The sequence below is a fragment of the Amia ocellicauda genome, unplaced genomic scaffold (assembly GCF_036373705.1).
Source record: "Amia ocellicauda isolate fAmiCal2 unplaced genomic scaffold, fAmiCal2.hap1 HAP1_SCAFFOLD_166, whole genome shotgun sequence".
NCBI classification, from domain to species: Eukaryota; Metazoa; Chordata; class Actinopteri; order Amiiformes; family Amiidae; genus Amia; species Amia ocellicauda.
In genome coordinates this window covers 35,001-50,000 of record NW_027102729.1, presented here as the reverse complement: position 1 = coordinate 50,000, position 15,000 = coordinate 35,001, and positions in this window count along the sequence as shown.

Below are 15,000 nucleotides of genomic sequence, written 5' to 3'. Positions count from 1 at the left end.
CGGGCGGACCAAGATGGCCCATCGATCAGTGCTGGTTGTTTTATGTGTGTGTGTGTGTGTGTGTGTCCGCAGCCGGGGGCAAAGACGGCCTGTCGCGCAACACGGAGGTTATATGTCAGAGCCCGTACGCCCCCCGCACTCACCCTTAAAGGCCGGGACAGCCCTTGGGGTTCCTGCCGGGGGCGGGCAGCATACATATTCCGTCTCGTGGCAGCCACCGGAGATATGTCAGAGCCCGTACGCCCCCCGCACTCACCCTTAAAGGCCGGGACAGCCCTTGGGGTTCCTGCCGGGGGGCGGGCAGCATACATATGTCCGTTCCGTGGGAGCCACCGGAGATATGTCAGAGCCCGTACGCCCCCCGCACTCACCCTTAAAGGCCCGCAAGCCCTTGGGGTTCCTGCCGGGGGCGGGCAGCATACATATGTCCGTTCCGTGGGAGCCACCGGAGATATGTCAGAGCCCGTACGCCCCCCGCACTCACCCTTAAAGGCCCGCAAGCCCTTGGGGTTCCTGCCGGGGGCGGGCAGCATACATATGTCCGTTCCGTGTGAGCCACCGGAGATATGTCAGAGCCCGTACGCCCCCCGCACTCACCCTTAAAGGCCCGCAAGCCCTTGGGGTTCCTGCCGGGGGCGGGCAGCATACATATGTCCGTTCCGTGGGAGCCACCGGAGATATGTCAGAGCCCGTACGCCCCCCGCACTCACCCTTAAAGGCCCGCAAGCCCTTGGGGTTCCTGCCGGGGGCGGGCAGCATACATATGTCCGTTCCGTGGGAACCACCGGGGAGATGTCAGAGCCCGTGAAACCCCGAAAGACAGACCCTTAAAGGCCCGCAAGCCCTTGGGGTGAACGTCTGGGGCGGGCAGCATACATACACCCCGGTCGGGAACCACAGGGAGGTGAGGTCAGAGCCCGTGAAACCCCGAAAGACAGACCCTTAAAGGCCCGCAAGCCCTTGGGGTGAACGTCTGGGGCGGGCAGCATACACACTCTCCACGGCGGGCCGCGAAGACTTAGCGGGCGCAGCCGCCGGAGCGGGCCGCCGACGAGGCCTGAAACGCGGGGTGCGGCCGGGACCGTTCCCCCCCTTGCATTTCGCTGGATGATCAGACAGTCGCAAAGAACCGTCTGAAAATCCCGGGCCAAGTCCAGAAAGTGTCCGTAAAAGAGCTAGCGGGGCCCAGCCACTTTCCTCCAGCAAGTGCCCTTAGCTCAGTTTTGACCTCTCTCATTGCACTAAGTGTCTTCAAAAACCCAGTTCCTGTATTTCCCCCGGCACCGTAGAGAAATGCTGACAGCCTGGAACACTGTGGCGGCTGCACACGGCACTCCCATGCCCGCCGCGAGCAGCCTAGCCCCGCCTCAGACCCGCGAGAACCGCCCATCGGCACACGGCCCGCTGTGCGCCCGAGCCGTTTGGTGTAAAAACTGTCCAAAAGTGGTTTCGACCACTTAGGAACATCGTAGAGACTCGAAATAAAAAGGATTTTGTTGGAAAAGCGATTCTGAGGAAGGCTGTGTTAAAATTAATTTCGGGAAATGTCGTTTACCCCCCCCCAAATGGCTCCGAAGTACCCCCCCCCCACCCCCCCCCTAAAAAACCGTGTTCCGGGGGTTTTTCGAGAAAACAAACACACGGGGTATATAGAGGGGACTGAGACGAATCGAATGACGTGCTTTGCAAAGAAATCGGGGGCTCACAGCCCCCCCAGGAGAGGTTCAAAAGTCGGAGGACTGGTCACCTAACTCCCATTGAAGTCAATGGGGGAAAAATGAAAACTGTCAAAAAGGCTTAAAATGGTTCAAAAACCCACTGGGGCAGTAGATAATCATCCTATTTGAATTTTAAAAGTCTTAGTTTGGCGAAAAAATACCTTTTAATAATTGTTTTAGGGGTCAGAAAAATCAGCTCCGGCTGCCTGGTCACCTAGGGGAGATAGAAAATTTTTCTAAGTTTTTCACTCGGCCGCCTGGTCCCCTAACTCGAAAATTTTAAAGTGCTCCCATCGGTCCCGGGATAGGGTGGCTGATAGCTGGGAGCCCCCTGAGCACTGCCCCGGTGTTAGTTTTCGGAGAAATGCCCCCGTTGATTTGTTATGATTTTTTTTCCGCCGGCCGCCTGGTCGCCCTAATGCAAAGTCAATGGGAGTGAGGAGATAGAAAATTTTTCAAAGTTTTTCACTCGGCCGCCTGGTCCCCTAACTCGAAAATTTTAAAGTGCTCCCATCGGTCCCGGGATAGGGTGGCTGATAGCTGGGAGCCCCCTGAGCACTGCCCCGGTGTTAGTTTTCGGAGAAATGCCTCCGTTGATTTGTTATGATTTTTTTTCCGCCGGCCGCCTGGTCGCCCTAATGTAAAGTCAATGGGAGTGAGGAGATAGAAAATTTTTCAAAGTTTTTCACCCGGCCACAAACGACTCCAAAACACACTGGGGCTGTGGCTGGGACTCTCACCAGGACTGCCCCCTACTTTATTTATGGATTAAAAAGCATTCTATATTAATTTTTCGATTTTTGGGACCCGGGACGCCTGGTCACCTAACTCCCCTTCTATCCCTATGGGGGGGGACGGGGACATCGAAAACGCTCCCATCGCTGCCGAGGCACGCTGCGGGGACTCTCCCTACCATCGCCCCATGCTTCCTTTGAAGAATATATGACGTTTTTCAATTTTCACCGACATTTGAAAATCAAAACTTCAGAACATTTCATAGTTATTCTCAATGGGTTGTCTAGGGGCACACATCTCTAAACTGGGGGAAATGCTCAAAATGATTAAAAAGAAAAACAATGCCCCCAGACCCGGGGGGCTGATAGCTGGGAGCCCCCTGAGCACAGCCCCGGTGTTAGTTTCTGGAGAAATGCCCCCGTTGATTTGTTATGATTTTTTTTCCGCCGGCCGCCTGGTCGCCCTAATGCAAAGTCAATGGGAGTGAGGAGATAGAATATTTTTCAAAGTTTTTCACTCGGCCGTCTGGTCCCCTGACTCGAAAATTTTAAAGTGCTCCCATCGGTCCCAGGGTAGGGTGGCTGATAGCTGGGAGCCCCCTGAGCACTGCCCCGGTGTTAGTTTCTGGAGAAATGCCCCCGTTGATTTGTTATGATTTTTTTTCCGCCGGCCGCCTGGTCGCCCTAATGCAAAGTCAATGGGAGTGAGGAGATAGAATATTTTTCAAAGTTTTTCACTCGGCCGTCTGGTCCCCTGACTCGAAAATTTTAAAGTGCTCCCATCGGTCCCAGGGTAGGGTGGCTGATAGCTGGGAGCCCCCTGAGCACTGCCCCGGTGTTAGTTTCTGGAGAAATGCCCCCGTTGATTTGTTATGATTTTTTTTCCGCCGGCCGCCTGGTCGCCCTAATGCAAAGTCAATGGGAGTGAGGAGATAGAATATTTTTCAAAGTTTTTCACTCGGCCGTCTGGTCCCCTGACTCGAAAATTTTAAAGTGCTCCCATCGGTCCCAGGGTAGGGTGGCTGATAGCTGGGAGCCCCCTGAGCACTGCCCCGGTGTTAGTTTCTGGAGAAATGCCCCCGTTGATTTGTTATGATTTTTTTTCCGCCGGCCGCCTGGTCGCCCTAATGCAAAGTCAATGGGAGTGAGGAGATAGAATATTTTTCAAAGTTTTTCACTCGGCCGTCTGGTCCCCTGACTCGAAAATTTTAAAGTGCTCCCATCGGTCCCAGGGTAGGGTGGCTGATAGCTGGGAGCCCCCTGAGCACTGCCCCGGTGTTAGTTTCTGGAGAAATGCCCCCGTTGATTTGTTATGATTTTTTTTCCGCCGGCCGCCTGGTCGCCCTAATGCAAAGTCAATGGGAGTGAGGAGATAGAATATTTTTCAAAGTTTTTCACTCGGCCGTCTGGTCCCCTGACTCGAAAATTTTAAAGTGCTCCCATCGGTCCCAGGGTAGGGTGGCTGATAGCTGGGAGCCCCCTGAGCACAGCCCCGGTGTTAGTTTCTGGAGAAATGCCCCCGTTGATTTGTTATGATTTTTTTTCCGCCGGCCGCCTGGTCGCCCTAATGCAAAGTCAATGGGAGTGAGGAGATAGAATATTTTTCAAAGTTTTTCACTCGGCCGTCTGGTCCCCTGACTCGAAAATTTTAAAGTGCTCCCATCGGTCCCGGGATAGGGTGGCTGATAGCTGGGAGCCTCCTGAGCACTGCCCCGGTGTTAGTTTCTGGAGAACTGCCCCCGTTGATTTGTTATGATCCGTAGTTGCCGGCCGGCCGCCCGGCATTGCTCTATCGGATGGAGCGTGGGCTGGCTATGGGAGATTTAGCGATTTTCGGAACCGGCCCCGATGGCCCCCCAAACCGGGTGGCCACGAGGTGGGACCCCCCTGAGCACTGCCCCGGTGTTAGTTTTCCGAGAAATGCCCCCGTTGATTTGTTATGATCCGTAGTTGCCGGCCGGCCGCCCGGCATTGCTCTATCGGATGGAGCGTGGGCTGGCTATGGGAGATTTAGCGATTTTCGGAACCGGCCCCGATCGCCCCCCAAACCGGGTGGCCACGAGGTGGGACCCCCCTGAGCACTGCCCCGGTGTTAGTTTTCGGAGAAATGCCCCCGTTGATTTGTTATGATCCGTAGTTGCCGGCCGGCCGCCCGGCATTGCTCTATCGGATGGAGCGTGGGCTGGCTATGGGAGATTTAGCGATTTTCGGAACCGGCCCCGATCGCCCCCCAAACCGGGTGGCCACGAGGTGGGACCCCCCTGAGCACTGCCCCGGTGTTAGTTTTCGGAGAAATGCCCCCGTTGATTTGTTATGATCCGTAGTTGCCGGCCGGCCGCCCGGCATTGCTCTATCGGATGGAGCGTGGGCTGGCTATGGGAGATTTAGCGATTTTCGGAACCGGCCCCGATCGCCCCCCAAACCGGGTGGCCACGAGGTGGGACCCCCCTGAGCACTGCCCCGGTGTTAGTTTTCGGAGAAATGCCCCCGTTGATTTGTTATGATCCGTAGTTGCCGGCCGGCCGCCCGGCATTGCTCTATCGGATGGAGCGTGGGCTGGCTATGGGAGATTTAGCGATTTTCGGAACCGGCCCCGATCGCCCCCCAAACCGGGTGGCCACGAGGTGGGACCCCCCTGAGCACTGCCCCGGTGTTAGTTTTCGGAGAAATGCCCCCGTTGATTTGTTACGATTATTTTTCGCCCAGGCGATGTGCCTTTTCATTTTGTTTTGCACTTTCCTTCATTCCTTGGTGCATGCTACCATCTAACGGACACATTTCGGTACTGCAGTTTGAAAGTAATTTCCCCGTCTAGGGATCTCTCAATGCCCTGGGCTGCGAAAGGAGGGCAAGGACACCCTATGTTCTCATGAGTGCAAAGCCCCCCCGGCTTCAAGGCATTCCAAAAGGAAAACCGGAGACACTGCTGTACACACACACACACACACACACACACACACACACACACACACACACACAGAGAGAGAGAGAGAGAGAGAGAGAGAGAGAGAGATAGAGAGAGAGTAGTCACACAGTGGAATAAACTCCCCAGCGATGTGGTAGAAGCTGAAAGTTGGGGAACATTGTGATGGTCTATATTTCTTGGCAGATAATAAAAGATGCTCTTATCATGCCTCCGTTGATGTGTTATGATCCATAGGTTGCCGGCCGCCCGGCATTGCTCTGATCGGATGGACCGTGGGCTGCCTATGGCAGAGTATGGGCGATTCTTCAGCCGGCCCCGATGGCCCCCCAAACCGGGTGGCCACGAGGTGGGACCCCCCTGAGCACTGCCCCGGTGTTAGTTTTCGGAGAAATGCCCCCGTTGATTTGTTATGATCCGTAGTTGCCGGCCGGCCGCCCGGCATTGCTCTATCGGATGGAGCGTGGGCTGGCTATGGGAGATTTAGCGATTTTCGGAACCGGCCCCGATCGCCCCCCAAACCGGGTGGCCACGAGGTGGGACCCCCCTGAGCACTGCCCCGGTGTTAGTTTTCGGAGAAATGCCCCCGTTGATTTCTTATGATCCGTAGTTGCCGGCCGGCCGCCCGGCATTGCTCTATCGGATGGAGCGTGGGCTGGCTATGGGAGATTTAGCGATTTTCGGAACCGGCCCCGATCGCCCCCCAAACCGGGTGGCCACGAGGTGGGACCCCCCTGAGCACTGCCCCGGTGTTAGTTTTCGGAGAAATGCCCCCGTTGATTTGTTACGATTATTTTTCGCCCAGGCGATGTGCCTTTTCATTTTGTTTTGCACTTTCCTTCATTCCTTGGTGCATGCTGCCATCTAACGGACACATTTCGGTACTGCAGTTTGAAAGTAATTTCCCCGTCTAGGGATCTCTCTCTCGTCTAGGGACACTGCTGTACACACACACACACACACACACACACACACACACACACACACACACACACACACACACAGTGAGAGAGAGGGAGAGATAGAGAGAGAGAGAGGTGGAGAGGGAGAGAGAGGTGGAGATAGAGAGATGGAGATAGAGATGGAGATAGAGAGAGATGGAGATAGAGAGAGAGATGGAGATGGAGAGAGAGATGGTGATAGAGAGATAGAGATAGAGAGAGAGATGGTGATAGAGAGATGGAGATAGAGAGAGAGATGGTGATAGAGAGATGGAGATAGAGAGAGAGATGGTGACAGAGAGAGAGTCGTCACACTCTGGAACAAACTCCCCAGAAGCTGAAAGTTGGGGAACATTATGATGATCTTTATTTCTTGGCAGATAATAAATGATGATCTTACAGAGGGCGACTTACAACACCAGTGCAAACATACAGCGAAGGACAAGGCATCAATCGCGACAGAATCCCTTGAGTTAAAGCAGCAGATTCAGAATAACACACGTCAAAACAGACTGGAGACTAAAACGAGCACGAAAGGTGTCGAATATGTGGCCTCCTCTCGCTTGTAAACTCTCTCGTGTTCCTGTCGATGGGGTCGGCGGCTCGGGGCAGCGGCCTAGCAGCAGCAGGCAGGCCACCCGGCTGCCTGGGGCTGACCTCCGGGGCAGGCAGGCAGGCAGACCTCCAGGGCAGGCAGGCAGGCAGGCAGGCAGACCTCCAGGGCTAACAGGCTGACCTCCAGGGCTGGAAGGCAGGATGGCAGACCTCCAGGGCAGGCAGGCAGGCAGGCAGGCAGGCAGGCAGACCTCCAGGGCTGGCAGGGAGACCTCCAGGGCTGGCAGGCAGGCAGGCAGGGCTGTGTGGCTGGGGAGGGCAGGCTGGCAGGCAGGTAGGCCGTGCTGCTGCCAGGGCTGGAAGGCTGACCTCCAGGGCAGGCAGGCAGGCAGACCTCCAGGGCAGGCAGGCAGGTAGGCCGTGCTGCTGCCAGGGCTGGCAGGCTGACCTCCAGGGCAGGCAGGCAGGCAGGCAGACCTCCAGGGCTGGCAGGCTGACCTCCAGGGCAGGCAGGCAGGCAGGCAGGCAGACCTCCAGGGCTAACAGGCTGACCTCCAGGGCTGGCAGGCTGACCTCCAGGGCTGGAAGGCAGGATGGCAGACCTCCAGGGCAGGCAGGCAGGCAGGCAGGCAGGCAGGCAGACCTCCAGGGCTGGCAGGGAGACCTCCAGGGCTGGCAGGCAGGCAGGCAGGGCTGTGTGGCTGGGGAGGGCAGGCTGGCAGGCAGGTAGGCCGTGCTGCTGCCAGGGCTGGAAGGCTGACCTCCAGGGCAGGCAGGCAGGCAGACCTCCAGGGCAGGCAGGCAGGTAGGCCGTGCTGCTGCCAGGGCTGGCAGGCTGACCTCCAGGGCAGGCAGGCAGGCAGGCAGACCTCCAGGGCTGGCAGGCTGACCTCCAGGGCAGGCAGGCAGGCAGGCAGGCAGACCTCCAGGGCTAACAGGCTGACCTCCAGGGCTGGCAGGCTGACCTCCAGGGCTGGAAGGCAGGATGGCAGACCTCCAGGGCAGGCAGGCAGGCAGGCAGGCAGGCAGGCAGACCTCCAGGGCTGGCAGGGAGACCTCCAGGGCTGGCAGGCAGGCAGGCAGGGCTGTGTGGCTGGGGAGGGCAGGCTGGCAGGCAGGTAGGCCGTGCTGCTGCCAGGGCTGGAAGGCTGACCTCCAGGGCAGGCAGGCAGGCAGACCTCCAGGGCAGGCAGGCAGGTAGGCCGTGCTGCTGCCAGGGCTGGCAGGCTGACCTCCAGGGCAGGCAGGCAGGCAGGCAGACCTCCAGGGCTGGCAGGCTGACCTCCAGGGCAGGCAGGCAGGCAGGCAGGCAGACCTCCAGGGCTAACAGGCTGACCTCCAGGGCTGGCAGGCTGACCTCCAGGGCTGGAAGGCAGGATGGCAGACCTCCAGGGCAGGCAGGCAGGCAGGCAGGCAGGCAGGCAGACCTCCAGGGCTGGCAGGGAGACCTCCAGGGCTGGCAGGCAGGCAGGCAGGGCTGTGTGGCTGGGGAGGGCAGGCTGGCAGGCAGGTAGGCCGTGCTGCTGCCAGGGCTGGAAGGCTGACCTCCAGGGCAGGCAGGCAGGCAGACCTCCAGGGCAGGCAGGCAGGTAGGCCGTGCTGCTGCCAGGGCTGGCAGGCAGACCTCCAGGGCTAACAGGCTGACCTCCAGGGCAGGCAGGCAGACCTCCAGGGCAGGCAGTGCTGCTACCAGGGCTGGATAGCAGACCTCCAGGGCAGGCAGGCAGACCTCCAGGGCAGGCAGGCAGACCTCCAGGGCAGGCAGGCAGACCTCCAGGGCTGGATAGCAGACCTCCAGGGCTAACAGGCTGACCTCCAGGGCTAACAGGCAGGCAGGCAGACCTCCAGGGCTGGATAGCAGACCTCCAGGGCTAACAGGCTGACCTCCAGGCCAGGCAGTGCTGCTGCCAGGGCAGGCAGGCAGACCTCCAGGGCAGGCAGTGCTGCTACCAGGGCAGGCAGTGCTGCTACCAGGGCTGGAAGGCAGACCTCCAGGGCTAACAGGCAGACCTCCAGGGCAGGCAGGCAGACCTCCAGGGCAGGCAGGCAGACCTCCAGGGCTGGATAGCTGACCTCCAGGGCTAACAGGCAGACCTCCAGGGCTGGCAGGCTGACCTCCAGGGCAGGCAGTGCTGCTGCCAGGGCAGGCAGGCAGACCTCCAGGGCTAACAGGCAGGCAGGCAGACCTCCAGGGCTGGATAGCAGACCTCCAGGGCTAACAGGCTGACCTCCAGGCCAGGCAGTGCTGCTGCCAGGGCAGGCAGGCAGACCTCCAGGGCAGGCAGTGCTGCTACCAGGGCAGGCAGTGCTGCTACCAGGGCTGGAAGGCAGACCTCCAGGGCTAACAGGCAGACCTCCAGGGCAGGCAGGCAGACCTCCAGGGCAGGCAGGCAGACCTCCAGGGCTGGATAGCTGACCTCCAGGGCTAACAGGCAGACCTCCAGGGCTGGCAGGCTGACCTCCAGGGCAGGCAGTGCTGCTGCCAGGGCAGGCAGGCAGACCTCCAGGGCTAACAGGCAGGCAGGCAGACCTCCAGGGCTGGATAGCAGACCTCCAGGGCTAACAGGCAGGCAGGCAGACCTCCAGGGCTGGATAGCAGACCTCCAGGGCTAACAGGCTGACCTCCAGGGCTAACAGGCAGGCAGGCAGACCTCCAGGGCTGGATAGCAGACCTCCAGGGCTAACAGGCTGACCTCCAGGCCAGGCAGTGCTGCTGCCAGGGCAGGCAGGCAGACCTCCAGGGCAGGCAGTGCTGCTACCAGGGCAGGCAGTGCTGCTACCAGGGCTGGAAGGCAGACCTCCAGGGCTAACAGGCAGACCTCCAGGGCAGGCAGGCAGACCTCCAGGGCAGGCAGGCAGACCTCCAGGGCTGGATAGCAGACCTCCAGGGCTAACAGGCAGACCTCCAGGGCTGGCAGGCTGACCTCCAGGGCAGGCAGTGCTGCTACCAGGGCAGGCAGTGCTGCTACCAGGGCTGGATAGCTGACCTCCAGGGCTAACAGGCAGACCTCCAGGGCAGGCAGGCAGACCTCCAGGGCAGGCAGTGCTGCTACCAGGGCTGGATAGCAGACCTCCAGGGCTAACAGGCAGACCTCCAGGGCTGGAAGGCAGGCAGTGCTGCTACCAGGGCAGGCAGGCTGTCCTCCAGGGCAGGCAGGCAGACCTCCAGGGCAGGCAGTGCTGCTACCAGGGCTGGATAGCAGACCTCCAGGGCAGGCAGGCAGACCTCCAGGGCTAACAGGCTGACCTCCAGGGCAGGCAGGCAGACCTCCAGGGCAGGCAGTGCTGCTACCAGGGCTGGATAGCAGACCTCCAGGGCAGGCAGGCAGACCTCCAGGGCAGGCAGGCAGACCTCCAGGGCAGGCAGGCAGACCTCCAGGGCTGGATAGCAGACCTCCAGGGCTAACAGGCTGACCTCCAGGGCTAACAGGCAGGCAGGCAGACCTCCAGGGCTGGATAGCAGACCTCCAGGGCTAACAGGCAGGCAGGCAGACCTCCAGGGCTAACAGGCAGACCTCCAGGGCAGGCAGGCAGACCTCCAGGGCAGGCAGGCAGACCTCCAGGGCTGGATAGCAGACCTCCAGGGCTAACAGGCAGACCTCCAGGGCTGGCAGGCTGACCTCCAGGGCAGGCAGTGCTGCTACCAGGGCAGGCAGTGCTGCTACCAGGGCTGGATAGCTGACCTCCAGGGCTAACAGGCAGACCTCCAGGGCAGGCAGGCAGACCTCCAGGGCAGGCAGTGCTGCTACCAGGGCTGGATAGCAGACCTCCAGGGCTAACAGGCAGACCTCCAGGGCTGGAAGGCAGGCAGTGCTGCTACCAGGGCAGGCAGGCTGTCCTCCAGGGCAGGCAGGCAGACCTCCAGGGCAGGCAGTGCTGCTACCAGGGCTGGATAGCAGACCTCCAGGGCAGGCAGGCAGACCTCCAGGGCTAACAGGCTGACCTCCAGGGCAGGCAGGCAGACCTCCAGGGCAGGCAGTGCTGCTACCAGGGCTGGATAGCAGACCTCCAGGGCAGGCAGGCAGACCTCCAGGGCAGGCAGGCAGACCTCCAGGGCAGGCAGGCAGACCTCCAGGGCTGGATAGCAGACCTCCAGGGCTAACAGGCTGACCTCCAGGGCTAACAGGCAGGCAGGCAGACCTCCAGGGCTGGATAGCAGACCTCCAGGGCTAACAGGCTGACCTCCAGGCCAGGCAGTGCTGCTGCCAGGGCAGGCAGGCAGACCTCCAGGGCTGGCAGGCTGACCTCCAGGGCAGGCAGTGCTGCTACCAGGGCAGGCAGTGCTGCTACCAGGGCTGGATAGCTGACCTCCAGGGCTAACAGGCAGACCTCCAGGGCAGGCAGGCAGACCTCCAGGGCAGGCAGTGCTGCTACCAGGGCTGGATAGCAGACCTCCAGGGCTAACAGGCAGACCTCCAGGGCTGGAAGGCAGGCAGTGCTGCTACCAGGGCAGGCAGGCTGTCCTCCAGGGCAGGCAGGCAGACCTCCAGGGCAGGCAGTGCTGCTACCAGGGCTGGATAGCAGACCTCCAGGGCAGGCAGGCAGACCTCCAGGGCTAACAGGCTGACCTCCAGGGCAGGCAGGCAGACCTCCAGGGCAGGCAGTGCTGCTACCAGGGCTGGATAGCAGACCTCCAGGGCAGGCAGGCAGACCTCCAGGGCAGGCAGGCAGACCTCCAGGGCAGGCAGGCAGACCTCCAGGGCTGGATAGCAGACCTCCAGGGCTAACAGGCTGACCTCCAGGGCTAACAGGCAGGCAGGCAGACCTCCAGGGCTGGATAGCAGACCTCCAGGGCTAACAGGCAGGCAGGCAGACCTCCAGGGCTAACAGGCAGACCTCCAGGGCAGGCAGGCAGACCTCCAGGGCAGGCAGGCAGACCTCCAGGGCTGGATAGCAGACCTCCAGGGCTAACAGGCAGACCTCCAGGGCTGGCAGGCTGACCTCCAGGGCAGGCAGTGCTGCTACCAGGGCAGGCAGTGCTGCTACCAGGGCTGGATAGCTGACCTCCAGGGCTAACAGGCAGACCTCCAGGGCAGGCAGGCAGACCTCCAGGGCAGGCAGTGCTGCTACCAGGGCTGGATAGCAGACCTCCAGGGCTAACAGGCAGACCTCCAGGGCTGGAAGGCAGGCAGTGCTGCTACCAGGGCAGGCAGGCTGTCCTCCAGGGCAGGCAGGCAGACCTCCAGGGCAGGCAGTGCTGCTACCAGGGCTGGATAGCAGACCTCCAGGGCAGGCAGGCAGACCTCCAGGGCTAACAGGCTGACCTCCAGGGCAGGCAGGCAGACCTCCAGGGCAGGCAGTGCTGCTACCAGGGCTGGATAGCAGACCTCCAGGGCAGGCAGGCAGACCTCCAGGGCAGGCAGGCAGACCTCCAGGGCAGGCAGGCAGACCTCCAGGGCTGGATAGCAGACCTCCAGGGCTAACAGGCTGACCTCCAGGGCTAACAGGCAGGCAGGCAGACCTCCAGGGCTGGATAGCAGACCTCCAGGGCTAACAGGCTGACCTCCAGGCCAGGCAGTGCTGCTGCCAGGGCAGGCAGGCAGACCTCCAGGGCTAACAGGCAGGCAGACAGACCTCCAGGGCAGGCAGGCAGACCTCCAGGGCTAACAGGCTGACCTCCAGGGCAGGCAGGCAGACCTCCAGGGCAGGCAGTGCTGCTACCAGGGCTGGATAGCAGACCTCCAGGGCAGGCAGTGCTGCTACCAGGGCTGGATAGCAGACCTCCAGGGCTAACAGGCTGACCTCCAGGGCTGGATAGCAGACCTCCAGGGCTAACAGGCAGACCTCCAGGGCTGGCAGGCTGACCTCCAGGGCTGGCAGGCTGACCTCCAGGGCAGGCAGTGCTGCTACCAGGGCTGGATAGCAGACCTCCAGGGCTAACAGGCAGGCAGGCAGACCTCCAGGGCTGGATAGCAGACCTCCAGGGCAGGCAGTGCTGCTGCCAGGGCAGGCAGGCAGACCTCCAGGGCTGGATAGCAGACCTCCAGGGCAGGCAGTGCTGCTACCAGGGCTGGATAGCAGACCTCCAGGGCTGGATAGCAGACCTCCAGGGCAGGCAGGCAGACCTCCAGGGCTGGATAGCAGACCTCCAGGGCAGGCAGGCAGACCTCCAGGGCTGGATAGCAGACCTCCAGGGCAGGCAGGCAGACCTCCAGGGCAGGCAGGCAGACCTCCAGGGCAGGCAGGCAGACCTCCAGGGCAGGCAGGCAGACCTCCAGGGCTAACAGGCAGGCAGGCAGACCTCCAGGGCTGGAAGGCAGACCTCCAGGGCAGGCAGGCAGACCTCCAGGGCTGGATAGCAGACCTCCAGGGCTAACAGGCAGGCAGGCAGACCTCCAGGGCTGGATAGCAGACCTCCAGGGCAGGCAGTGCTGCTGCCAGGGCAGGCAGGCAGACCTCCAGGGCTGGATAGCAGACCTCCAGGGCAGGCAGTGCTGCTACCAGGGCTGGATAGCAGACCTCCAGGGCTAACAGGCAGGCAGGCAGACCTCCAGGGCTGGAAGGCAGACCTCCAGGGCAGGCAGGCAGACCTCCAGGGCTGGATAGCAGACCTCCAGGGCTAACAGGCAGGCAGGCAGACCTCCAGGGCTGGATAGCAGACCTCCAGGGCAGGCAGTGCTGCTGCCAGGGCAGGCAGGCAGACCTCCAGGGCTGGATAGCAGACCTCCAGGGCAGGCAGTGCTGCTACCAGGGCTGGATAGCAGACCTCCAGGGCTGGATAGCAGACCTCCAGGGCAGGCAGGCAGACCTCCAGGGCTGGATAGCAGACCTCCAGGGCAGGCAGGCAGACCTCCAGGGCAGGCAGGCAGACCTCCAGGGCTAACAGGCTGACCTCCAGGGCAGGCAGGCAGACCTCCAGGGCTGGATAGCAGACCTCCAGGGCTAACAGGCAGACCTCCAGGGCTGGCAGGCTGACCTCCAGGGCAGGCAGTGCTGCTGCCAGGGCAGGCAGGCAGACCTCCAGGGCAGGCAGTGCTGCTGCCAGGGCAGGCAGGCAGACCTCCAGGGCTAACAGGCAGGCAGGCAGACCTCCAGGGCTGGATAGCAGACCTCCAGGGCAGGCAGGCAGACCTCCAGGGCAGGCAGGCAGACCTCCAGGGCTGGATAGCAGACCTCCAGGGCTAACAGGCAGACCTCCAGGGCTGGCAGGCTGACCTCCAGGGCAGGCAGTGCTGCTGCCAGGGCAGGCAGGCAGACCTCCAGGGCAGGCAGTGCTGCTGCCAGGGCAGGCAGGCAGACCTCCAGGGCTAACAGGCAGGCAGACAGACCTCCAGGGCAGGCAGGCAGACCTCCAGGGCTAACAGGCTGACCTCCAGGGCAGGCAGGCAGACCTCCAGGGCAGGCAGTGCTGCTACCAGGGCTGGATAGCAGACCTCCAGGGCAGGCAGTGCTGCTACCAGGGCTGGATAGCAGACCTCCAGGGCTAACAGGCTGACCTCCAGGGCTGGATAGCAGACCTCCAGGGCTAACAGGCAGACCTCCAGGGCTGGCAGGCTGACCTCCAGGGCTGGATAGCAGACCTCCAGGGCTAACAGGCAGACCTCCAGGGCTGGCAGGCTGACCTCCAGGGCAGGCAGTGCTGCTACCAGGGCTGGATAGCAGACCTCCAGGGCTGGATGGCAGGCAGGCAGACCTCCAGGGCTGGATAGCAGACCTCCAGGGCAGGCAGGCCGGGCCCCCGGTGCTGCATCTCGGCCGCTGCCTGGGGCGGACCGGCCCGGGTGCCCTTGCGCTTTTTCGACACCAGGGGGCAGTTGGGTGCCATTCCGTCCCTCGTGTGGCGAAATGGCGGTACTGCACCTCCGCCTTTTTGCTGGAGAAAGTCAGCAGTCGGGACAATGCGCCACACGGTCCGTCGGCAGGAGGCCCGGGCCCGGGCACAACTCCCCGGTGGGGACGGACGCCGGGCTGGAGCCTCCCTTCAGCACACACACTCACTCACTCACTCACTGACCGACCGACTGACTGCAGGAAAGGCTCCCGGCTCCCAGCGCTCAGTCAGCAGGCCTACTCCTCCCCGGTGGGGACGGACGCCGGGCTGGAGCTTTCCTTCAGCACACACACTCACTCTCTGACCGACCGACCGACCGACGGCTCCCAGCGCTCAGCCTGCAGGGCTACTCCTCCCC